Source organism: Neoarius graeffei, chromosome 19 (genome assembly GCF_027579695.1).
Source record: "Neoarius graeffei isolate fNeoGra1 chromosome 19, fNeoGra1.pri, whole genome shotgun sequence".
NCBI lineage: Eukaryota > Metazoa > Chordata > Actinopteri > Siluriformes > Ariidae > Neoarius > Neoarius graeffei.
In genome coordinates, this window is record NC_083587.1 from 50,347,471 (window position 1) to 50,359,200 (window position 11,730).

Here is an 11,730-nt window from a genome sequence, read left to right on the forward strand (position 1 = left end):
TAATGAGGTGATGGAGGAGTTTGTGTATAATGAGGTGATGGAGGAGTTTGTGTATAATGAGCTGATGGAGGAGTTTGTGTATAATGAGCTGATGGAGGAGTTTGTGTATAATGAGGTGATGGAGGAGTTTGTGTATAATGAGCTGATGGAGGAGTTTGTGTATAATGAGGTGATGGAGGAGTTTGTGTATAATGAGGTGATGGAGGAGTTTGTGTATAATGAGGTGATGGAGGAGTTTGTGTATAATGAGGTGATGGAGGAGTTTGTGTATAATGAGCTGATGGAGGAGTTTGTGTATAATGAGGTGATGGAGGAGTTTGTGTATAATGAGGTGATGGAGGAGTTTGTGTATAATGAGGTGATGGAGGAGTTTGTGTATAATGAGGTGATGGAGGAGTTTGTGTATAATGAGGTGATGGAGGAGTTTGTGTATAATGAGCTGATGGAGGAGTTTGTGTATAATGAGGTGACGGAGGAGTTTGTGTATAATGAGCTGATGGAGGAGTTTGTGAATAATGAGCTGATGGAGGAGTTTGTGTATAATGAGCTGATGGAGGAGTTTGTGAATAATGAGGTGATGGAGGAGTTTGTGTATAATGAGGTGATGGAGGAGTTTGTGTATAATGAGCTGATGGAGGAGTTTGTGTATAATGAGGTGATGGAGGATTTTGTGCATAATGACCTGATGGAGGAGTTTGTGTATAATGAGGTGATGGAGGAGTTTGTGTATAATGAGGTGATGGAGGAGTTTGTGTATAATGAGGTGATCGAGGAGTTTGTGTATAATGAGCTGATGGAGGAGTTTGTGAATAATGAGCTGATGGAGGAGTTTGTGAATAATGAGCTGATGGAGGAGTTTGTGTATAATGAGGTGATGGAGCAGTTTGTGTATAATGAGCTGATGGAGGAGTTTGTGTATAATGAGCTGATGGAGGAGTTTGTGTATAATGAGGTGATGGAGGAGTTTGTGTATAATGAGGTGATGGAGCAGTTTGTGTATAATGAGGTGATGGAGGAGTTTGTGTATAATGAGCTGATGGAGGAGTTTGTGTATAATGAGGTGATGGAGGAGTTTGTGTATAATGAGCTGATGGAGGAGTTTGTGTATAATGAGGTGATGGAGGAGTTTGTGTATCATGAGCTGATGGAGGACTTTGTGTATAATGAGGTGATGGAGGAGTTTGTGTATAATGAGCTGATGGAGGAGTTTGTGTATAATGAGGTGATGGAGGAGTTTGTGTATAATGAGGTGATGGAGGAGCTTGTGTATAATGAGCTGATGGAGGAGTTTGTGAATAATGAGCTGATGGAGGAGTTTGTGAATAATGAGCTGATGGAGAAGTTTGTGTATAATGAGGTGATGGAGGAGTTTGTGTATAATGAGGTGATGGAGGAGTTTGTGTATAATGAGGTGATGGAGCAGTTTGTGTATAATGAGGTGATGGAGGAGTTTGTGTATAATGAGCTGATGGAGGAGTTTGTGTATAATGAGGTGATGGAGCAGTTTGTGTATAATGAGGTGATGGAGGAGTTTGTGTATAATGAGGTGATGGAGGAGTTTGTGTATAATGAGGTGATGGAGCAGTTTGTGTATAATGAGGTGATGGAGGAGTTTGTGTATAATGAGGTGATGGAGGAGTTTGTGTATAATGAGCTGATGGAGGAGTTTGTGTATAATGAGGTGATGGAGCAGTTTGTGTATAATGAGCTGATGGAGGAGTTTGTGTATAATGAGGTGATGGAGGAGTTTGTGTATAATGAGGTGATGGAGGAGTTTATGTATAATGAGGTGATGGAGGAGTTTGTGTATAATGAGCTGATGGAGGAGTTTGTGTATAATGAGGTGATGGAGGAGTTTGTGTATAATGAGGTGATGGAGGAGTTTGTGTATAATGAGGTGATGGAGGAGTTTGTGTATAATGAGCTGATGGAGGAGTTTGTGTATAATGAGCTGATGGAGGAGTTTGTGTATAATGAGGTGATGGAGGAGTTTGTGTATAATGAGCTGATGGAGGAGTTTGTGTATAATGAGGTGATGGAGGAGTTTGTGTATAATGAGGTGATGGAGGAGTTTGTGAATAATGAGGTGATGGAGGAGTTTGTGAATAATGAGGTGATGGAGGAGTTTGTGTATAATGAGGTGATGGAGGAGTTTGTGAATAATGAGGTGATGGAGGAGTTTGTGAATAATGAGGTGATGGAGGAGTTTGTGTATAATGAGGTGAGGGAGGAGTTTGTGAATAATGAGCTGATGGAGGAGTTTGTGTATAATGAGGTGATGGAGGAGTTTGTGTATAATGAGGTGATGGAGGAGTTTGTGTATAATGAGGTGATGGAGGAGTTTGTGTATAATGAGGTGATGGAGGAGTTTGTGTATAATGAGCTGATGGAGGAGTTTGTGTATAATGAGCTGATGGAGGAGTTTGTGTATAATGAGGTGATGGAGGAGTTTGTGTATAATGAGGTGATGGAGGAGTTTGTGTATAATGAGGTGATGGAGGAGTTTGTGTATAATGAGCTGATGGAGGAGTTTGTGTATAATGAGGTGATGGAGGAGTTTGTGTATAATGAGGTGATGGAGGAGTTTGTGTATAATGAGCTGATGGAGGAGTTTGTGTATAATGAGCTGATGGAGGAGTTTGTGTATAATGAGCTGATGGAGGAGTTTGTGTATAATGAGGTGATGGAGGAGTTTGTGTATAATGAGGTGATGGAGGAGTTTGTGTATAATGAGGTGATGGAGGAGTTTGTGTATAATGAGGTGATGGAGGAGTTTGTGTATAATGAGGTGATGGAGGAGTTTGTGTATAATGAGGTGATGGAGGTGTTTGTGTATAATGAGGTGATGGAGGAGTTTGTGTATAATGAGGTGATGGAGGAGTTTGTGAATAATGAGGTGATGGAGGAGTTTGTGTATAATGAGGTGATGGAGGAGTTTGTGTATAATGAGCTGATGGAGGAGTTTGTGTATAATGAGCTGATGGAGGAGTTTGTGTATAATGAGCTGATGGAGGAGTTTGTGTATAATGAGCTGATGGAGGAGTTTGTGTATAATGAGCTGATGGAGGAGTTTGTGTATAATGAGGTGATGGAGGAGTTTGTGTATAATGAGGTGATGGAGGAGTTTGTGTATAATGAGGTGATGGAGGAGTTTGTGTATAATGAGGTGATGGAGGAGTTTGTGTATAATGAGGTGATGGAGGAGTTTGTGTATAATGAGGTGATGGAGGTGTTTGTGTATAATGAGCTGATGGAGGAGTTTGTGTATAATGAGCTGATGGAGGAGTTTGTGTATAATGAGGTGATGGAGGAGTTTGTGTATAATGAGGTGATGGAGGAGTTTGTGTATAATGAGGTGATGGAGGAGTTTGTGTATAATGAGCTGATGGAGGAGTTTGTGTATAATGAGGTGATGGAGGAGTTTGTGTATAATGAGGTGATGGAGCAGTTTGTGTATAATGAGCTGATGGAGGAGTTTGTGTATAATGAGGTGATGGAGGAGTTTGTGTATAATGAGGTGATGGAGGAGTTTGTGAATAATGAGGTGATGGAGGAGTTTGTGAATAATGAGGTGATGGAGGAGTTTGTGTATAATGAGGTGATGGAGGAGTTTGTGAATAATGAGGTGATGGAGGAGTTTGTGAATAATGAGGTGATGGAGGAGTTTGTGTATAATGAGGTGAGGGAGGAGTTTGTGAATAATGAGCTGATGGAGGAGTTTGTGTATAATGAGGTGATGGAGGAGTTTGTGTATAATGAGGTGATGGAGGAGTTTGTGTATAATGAGGTGATGGAGGAGTTTGTGTATAATGAGCTGATGGAGGAGTTTGTGTATAATGAGCTGATGGAGGAGTTTGTGTATAATGAGGTGATGGAGGAGTTTGTGTACAATGAGGTGATGGAGGAGTTTGTGTATAATGAGGTGATCGAGGAGTTTGTGTATAATGAGCTGATGGAGGAGTTTGTGTATAATGAGGAGATGGAGGAGTTTGTGTATAATGAGCTGATGGAGGAGTTTGTGTATAATGAGGTGATGGAGGAGTTTGTGTATAATGAGGTGATGGAGGAGTTTGTGTATAATGAGCTGATGGAGGAGTTTGTGTATAATGAGGTGATGGAGGAGTTTGTGTATAATGAGGTGATGGAGGAGTTTGTGTATAATGAGGTGATGGAGGAGTTTGTGTATAATGAGGTGATGGAGGAGTTTGTGTATAATGAGGTGATGGAGGAGTTTGTGTATAATGAGGTGATGGAGGAGTTTGTGTATAATGAGGTGATGGAGGAGTTTGTGTATAATGAGGTGATGGAGGTGTTTGTGTATAATGAGGTGATGGAGGAGTTTGTGTATAATGAGGTGATGGAGGAGTTTGTGAATAATGAGGTGATGGAGGAGTTTGTGTATAATGAGGTGATGGAGGAGTTTGTGTATAATGAGCTGATGGAGGAGTTTGTGTATAATGAGGTGATGGAGGAGTTTGTGTATAATGAGCTGATGGAGGAGTTTGTGTATAATGAGCTGATGGAGGAGTTTGTGTATAATGAGCTGATGGAGGAGTTTGTGTATAATGAGGTGATGGAGGAGTTTGTGTATAATGAGGTGATGGAGGAGTTTGTGTATAATGAGGTGATGGAGGAGTTTGTGTATAATGAGGTGATGGAGGAGTTTGTGTATAATGAGGTGATGGAGGAGTTTGTGTATAATGAGGTGATGGAGGTGTTTGTGTATAATGAGCTGATGGAGGAGTTTGTGTATAATGAGCTGATGGAGGAGTTTGTGTATAATGAGGTGATGGAGGAGTTTGTGTATAATGAGGTGATGGAGGAGTTTGTGTATAATGAGGAGATGGAGGAGTTTGTGTATAATGAGCTGATGGAGGAGTTTGTGTCTAATGAGGTGATGGAGGAGTTTGTGTATAATGAGCTGATGGAGGAGTTTGTGTATAATGAGGTGATGGAGGAGTTTGTGTATAATGAGGTGATGGAGGAGTTTGTGTATAATGAGCTGATGGAGGAGTTTGTGTATAATGAGCTGATGGAGGAGTTTGTGTATAATGAGCTGATGGAGGAGTTTGTGTATAATGAGGTGATGGAGGAGTTTGTGTATAATGAGGTGATGGAGGAGTTTGTGTATAATGAGGTGATGGAGGAGTTTGTGAATAATGAGGTGATGGAGGAGTTTGTGAATAATGAGCTGATGGAGGAGTTTGTGTATAATGAGCTGATGGAGGAGTTTGTGTATAATGAGGTGATGGAGGTGTTTGTGTATAATGAGGTGATGGAGGTGTTTGTGCATAATGAGGTGATGGAGGAGTTTGTGTATAATGAGGTGATGGAGGAGTTTGTGTATAATGAGCTGATGGAGGAGTTTGTGTATAATGAGCTGATGGAGGAGTTTGTGTATAATGAGGTGTTGGAGGAGTTTGTGTATAATGAGGTGATGGAGGAGTTTGTGTATAATGAGGTGATGGAGGAGTTTGTGTATAATGAGGTGATGGAGGAGTTTGTGTATAATGAGGTGATGGAGGAGTTTGTGAATAATGAGCTGATGGAGGAGTTTGTGTATAATGAGGTGATGGAGGAGTGTGTGTATAATGAGGTGATGGAGGAGTTTGTGTATAATGAGGTGATGGAGGAGTTTGTGTATAATGAGCTGATGGAGGAGTTTGTGAATAATGAGCTGATGGAGGAGTTTGTGAATAATGAGCTGATGGAGGAGTTTGTGTATAATGAGGTGATGGAGCAGTTTGTGTATAATGAGCTGATGGAGGAGTTTGTGTATAATGAGCTGATGGAGGAGTTTGTGTATAATGAGGTGATGGAGGAGTTTGTGTATAATGAGGTGATGGAGCAGTTTGTGTATAATGAGGTGATGGAGGAGTTTGTGTATAATGAGCTGATGGAGGAGTTTGTGTATAATGAGGTGATGGAGGAGTTTGTGTATAATGAGCTGATGGAGGAGTTTGTGTATAATGAGGTGATGGAGGAGTTTGTGTATCATGAGCTGATGGAGGACTTTTTGTATAATGAGGTGATGGAGGAGTTTGTGTATAATGAGCTGATGGAGGAGTTTGTGTATAATGAGGTGATGGAGGAGTTTGTGTATAATGAGGTGATGGAGGAGCTTGTGTATAATGAGCTGATGGAGGAGTTTGTGAATAATGAGCTGATGGAGGAGTTTGTGAATAATGAGCTGATGGAGGAGTTTGTGTATAATGAGGTGATGGAGGAGTTTGTGTATAATGAGGTGATGGAGGAGTTTGTGTATAATGAGGTGATGGAGCAGTTTGTGTATAATGAGGTGATGGAGGAGTTTGTGTATAATGAGCTGATGGAGGAGTTTGTGTATAATGAGGTGATGGAGCAGTTTGTGTATAATGAGGTGATGGAGCAGTTTGTGTATAATGAGGTGATGGAGGAGTTTGTGTATAATGAGGTGATGGAGCAGTTTGTGTATAATGAGGTGATGGAGGAGTTTGTGTATAATGAGGTGATGGAGGAGTTTGTGTATAATGAGCTGATGGAGGAGTTTGTGTATAATGAGGTGATGGAGCAGTTTGTGTATAATGAGGTGATGGAGGAGTTTGTGTATAATGAGGTGATGGAGGAGTTTGTGTATAATGAGGTGATGGAGGAGTTTGTGTATAATGAGGTGATGGAGGAGTTTGTGTATAATGAGCTGATGGAGGAGTTTGTGTATAATGAGCTGATGGAGGAGTTTGTGTATAATGAGGTGATGGAGGAGTTTGTGTATAATGAGCTGATGGAGGAGTTTGTGTATAATGAGGTGATGGAGGAGTTTGTGTATAATGAGGTGATGGAGGAGTTTGTGTATAATGAGGTGATGGAGGAGTTTGTGTATAATGAGGTGATGGAGGAGTTTGTGTATAATGAGCTGATGGAGGAGTTTGTGTATAATGAGGTGATGGAGGAGTTTGTGTATAATGAGGTGATGGAGGAGTTTGTGTATAATGAGGTGATGGAGGAGTTTGTGTATAATGAGGTGATGGAGGAGTTTGTGTATAATGAGGTGATGGAGGAGTTTGTGTATAATGAGCTGATGGAGGAGTTTGTGTATAATGAGGTGACGGAGGAGTTTGTGTATAATGAGCTGATGGAGGAGTTTGTGAATAATGAGCTGATGGAGGAGTTTGTGTATAATGAGCTGATGGAGGAGTTTGTGAATAATGAGGTGATGGAGGAGTTTGTGTATAATGAGGTGATGGAGGAGTTTGTGTATAATGAGCTGATGGAGGAGTTTGTGTATAATGAGGTGATGGAGGATTTTGTGCATAATGACCTGATGGAGGAGTTTGTGTATAATGAGGTGATGGAGGAGTTTGTGTATAATGAGGTGATGGAGGAGTTTGTGTATAATGAGGTGATGGAGGAGTTTGTGTATAATGAGGTGATGGAGGAGTTTGTGTATAATGAGGTGATGGAGGAGTTTGTGTATAATGAGGTGATGGAGGAGTTTGTGTATAATGAGCTGATGGAGGCGTTTGTGTATAATGAGGTGATGGAGGAGTTTGTGTATAATGAGGTGATGGAGGAGTTTGTGTATAATGAGCTGATGGAGGAGTTTGTGTATAATGAGGTGATGGAGGAGTTTGTGTATAATGAGGTGATGGAGGAGTTTGTGTATAATGAGGTGGTGGAGGAGTTTGTGTATAATGAGGTGATGGAGGTGTTTGTGTATAATGAGCTGATGGAGGAGTTTGTGTATAATGAGCTGATGGAGGAGTTTGTGTATAATGAGGTGATGGAGGAGTTTGTGTATAATGAGGTGATGGAGGAGTTTGTGTATAATGAGGTGATGGAGGAGTTTGTGTATAATGAGCTGATGGAGGAGTTTGTGTATAATGAGGTGATGGAGGAGTTTGTGTATAATGAGCTGATGGAGGAGTTTGTGTATAATGAGCTGATGGAGGAGTTTGTGTATAATGAGGTGATGGAGGAGTTTGTGTATAATGAGGTGATGGAGGAGTTTGTGTATAATGAGCTGATGGAGGAGTTTGTGTATAATGAGCTGATGGAGGAGTTTGTGTATAATGAGGTGATGGAGGAGTTTGTGTATAATGAGGTGATGGAGGAGTTTGTGTATAATGAGGTGATGGAGGAGTTTGTGAATAATGAGGTGATGGAGGAGTTTGTGAATAATGAGCTGATGGAGGAGTTTGTGTATAATGAGCTGATGGAGGAGTTTGTGTATAATGAGGTGATGGAGGTGTTTGTGTATAATGAGGTGATGGAGGTGTTTGTGCATAATGAGGTGATGGAGGAGTTTGTGTATAATGAGGTGATGGAGGAGTTTGTGTATAATGAGCTGATGGAGGAGTTTGTGTATAATGAGCTGATGGAGGAGTTTGTGTATAATGAGGTGATGGAGGAGTTTGTGTATAATGAGGTGATGGAGGAGTTTGTGTATAATGAGGTGATGGAGGAGTTTGTGTATAATGAGGTGATGGAGGAGTTTGTGTATAATGAGGTGATGGAGGAGTTTGTGTATAATGAGGTGATGGAGGAGTTTGTGTATAATGAGGTGATGGAGGAGTTTGTGTATAATGAGCTGATGGAGGAGTTTGTGTATAATGAGCTGATGGAGGAGTTTGTGTATAATGAGGTGATGGAGGAGTTTGTGTATAATGAGGTGATGGAGGAGTTTGTGTATAATGAGGTGATGGAGGAGTTTGTGTATAATGAGCTGATGGAGGAGTTTGTGTATAATGAGGTGATGGAGGAGTTTGTGTATAATGAGGTGATGGAGGAGTTTGTGTATAATGAGGTGATGGAGGAGTTTGTGTATAATGAGCTGATGGAGGAGTTTGTGTATAATGAGGTGATGGAGGAGTTTGTGTATAATGAGGTGATGGAGGAGTTTGTGTATAATGAGCTGATGGAGGAGTTTGTGTATAATGAGCTGATGGAGGAGTTTGTGTATAATGAGCTGATGGAGGAGTTTGTGTATAATGAGCTGATGGAGGAGTTTGTGTATAATGAGGTGATGGAGGAGTTTGTGTATAATGAGGTGATGGAGGAGTTTGTGTATAATGAGGTGATGGAGGAGTTTGTGAATAATGAGGTGATGGAGGAGTTTGTGTATAATGAGCTGATGGAGGAGTTTGTGTATCATGAGGTGATGGAGGAGTTTGTGTATAATGAGGTGATGGAGGAGTTTGTGTATAATGAGGTGATGGAGGAGTTTGTGTATAATGAGGTGATGGAGGAGTTTGTGTATAATGAGCTGATGGAGGAGTTTGTGTATAATGAGGTGATGGAGGAGTTTGTGTATAATGAGCTGATGGAGGAGTTTGTGTATAATGAGGTGATGGAGGAGTTTGTGTATAATGAGGTGATGGAGGAGTTTGTGTATAATGAGCTGATGGAGGAGTTTGTGTATAATGAACTGATGGAGGAGTTTGTGTATAATGAGGTGATGGAGGAGTTTGTGTATAATGAGCTGATGGAGGAGTTTGTGTATAATGAGCTGATGGAGGAGTTTGTGTATAATGAGGTGATGGAGGAGTTTGTGTATAATGAGGTGATGGAGGAGTTTGTGAATAATGAGCTGATGGAGGAGTTTGTGTATAATGAGCTGATGGAGGAGTTTGTGTATAATGAGGTGATGGAGGAGTTTGTGTATAATGAGGTGATGGAGGAGTTTGTGTATAATGAGGTGATGGAGGAGTTTGTGTATAATGAGCTGATGGAGGAGTTTGTGTATAATGAGGTGATGGAGGAGTTTGTGTATAATGAGCTGATGGAGGAGTTTGTGTATAATGAGGTGATGGAGGAGTTTGTGTATAATGAGGTGATGGAGGAGTTTGTGTATAATGAGCTGATGGAGGAGTTTGTGTATAATGAGCTGATGGAGGAGTTTGTGTATAATGAGCTGATGGAGGAGTTTGTGTATAATGAGGTGATGGAGGAGTTTGTGTATAATGAGCTGATGGAGGAGTTTGTGTATAATGAGGTGATGGAGGAGTTTGTGTATAATGAGGTGATGGAGGAGTTTGTGAATAATGAGGTGATGGAGGAGTTTGTGTATAATGAGGTGATGGAGGAGTTTGTGTATAATGAGGTGATGGAGGAGTTTGTGTATAATGAGGTGATGGAGGAGTTTGTGTATAATGAGGTGATGGAGGAGTTTGTGTATAATGAGCTGATGGAGGAGTTTGTGTATAATGAGCTGATGGAGGAGTTTGTGTATAATGAGGTGATGGAGGAGTTTGTGTATAATGAGGTGATGGAGGAGTTTGTGTATAATGAGCTGATGGAGGAGTTTGTGTATAATGAGCTGATGGAGGAGTTTGTGTATTATGAGGTGATGGAGGAGTTTGTGTATAATGAGCTGATGGAGGAGTTTGTGTATAATGAGCTGATGGAGGAGTTTGTGTATAATGAGCTGATGGAGGAGTTTGTGAATAATGAGGTGATGGAGGAGTTTGTGTATAATGAGGTGATGGAGGAGTTTGTGTATAATGAGGTGATGGAGGAGTTTGTGTATAATGAGGTGATGGAGGAGTTTGTGTATAATGAGCTGATGGAGGAGTTTGTGTATAATGAGCTGATGGAGGAGTTTGTGTATAATGAGCTGATGGAGGAGTTTGTGTATAATGAGCTGATGGAGGAGTTTGTGTATAATGAGGTGATGGAGGAGTTTGTGTATAATGAGGTGATGGAGGTGTTTGTGTATAATGAGCTGATGGAGGAGTTTGTGTATAATGAGCTGATGGAGGAGTTTGTGTATAATGAGGTGATGGAGGAGTTTGTGTATAATGAGGTGATGGAGGAGTTTGTGTATAATGAGGTGATGGAGGAGTTTGTGTATAATGAGCTGATGGAGGAGTTTGTGTATAATGAGGTGATGGAGGAGTTTGTGTATAATGAGGTGATGGAGCAGTTTGTGTATAATGAGCTGATGGAGGAGTTTGTGTATAATGAGGTGATGGAGGAGTTTGTGTATAATGAGGTGATGGAGGAGTTTGTGAATAATGAGGTGATGGAGGAGTTTGTGAATAATGAGGTGATGGAGGAGTTTGTGTATAATGAGGTGATGGAGGAGTTTGTGAATAATGAGGTGATGGAGGAGTTTGTGAATAATGAGGTGATGGAGGAGTTTGTGTATAATGAGGTGAGGGAGGAGTTTGTGAATAATGAGCTGATGGAGGAGTTTGTGTATAATGAGGTGATGGAGGAGTTTGTGTATAATGAGGTGATGGAGGAGTTTGTGTATAATGAGGTGATGGAGGAGTTTGTGTATAATGAGCTGATGGAGGAGTTTGTGTATAATGAGCTGATGGAGGAGTTTGTGTATAATGAGGTGATGGAGGAGTTTGTGTATAATGAGGTGATGGAGGAGTTTGTGTATAATGAGGTGATCGAGGAGTTTGTGTATAATGAGCTGATGGAGGAGTTTGTGTATAATGAGGTGATGGAGGAGTTTGTGTATAATGAGCTGATGGAGGAGTTTGTGTATAATGAGGTGATGGAGGAGTTTGTGTATAATGAGGTGATGGAGGAGTTTGTGTATAATGAGCTGATGGAGGAGTTTGTGTATAATGAGCTGATGGAGGAGTTTGTGTATAATGAGCTGATGGAGGAGTTTGTGTATAATGAGGTGATGGAGGAGTTTGTGTATAATGAGGTGATGGAGGAGTTTGTGTATAATGAGGTGATGGAGGAGTTTGTGTATAATGAGGTGATGGAGGAGTTTGTGTATAATGAGGTGAT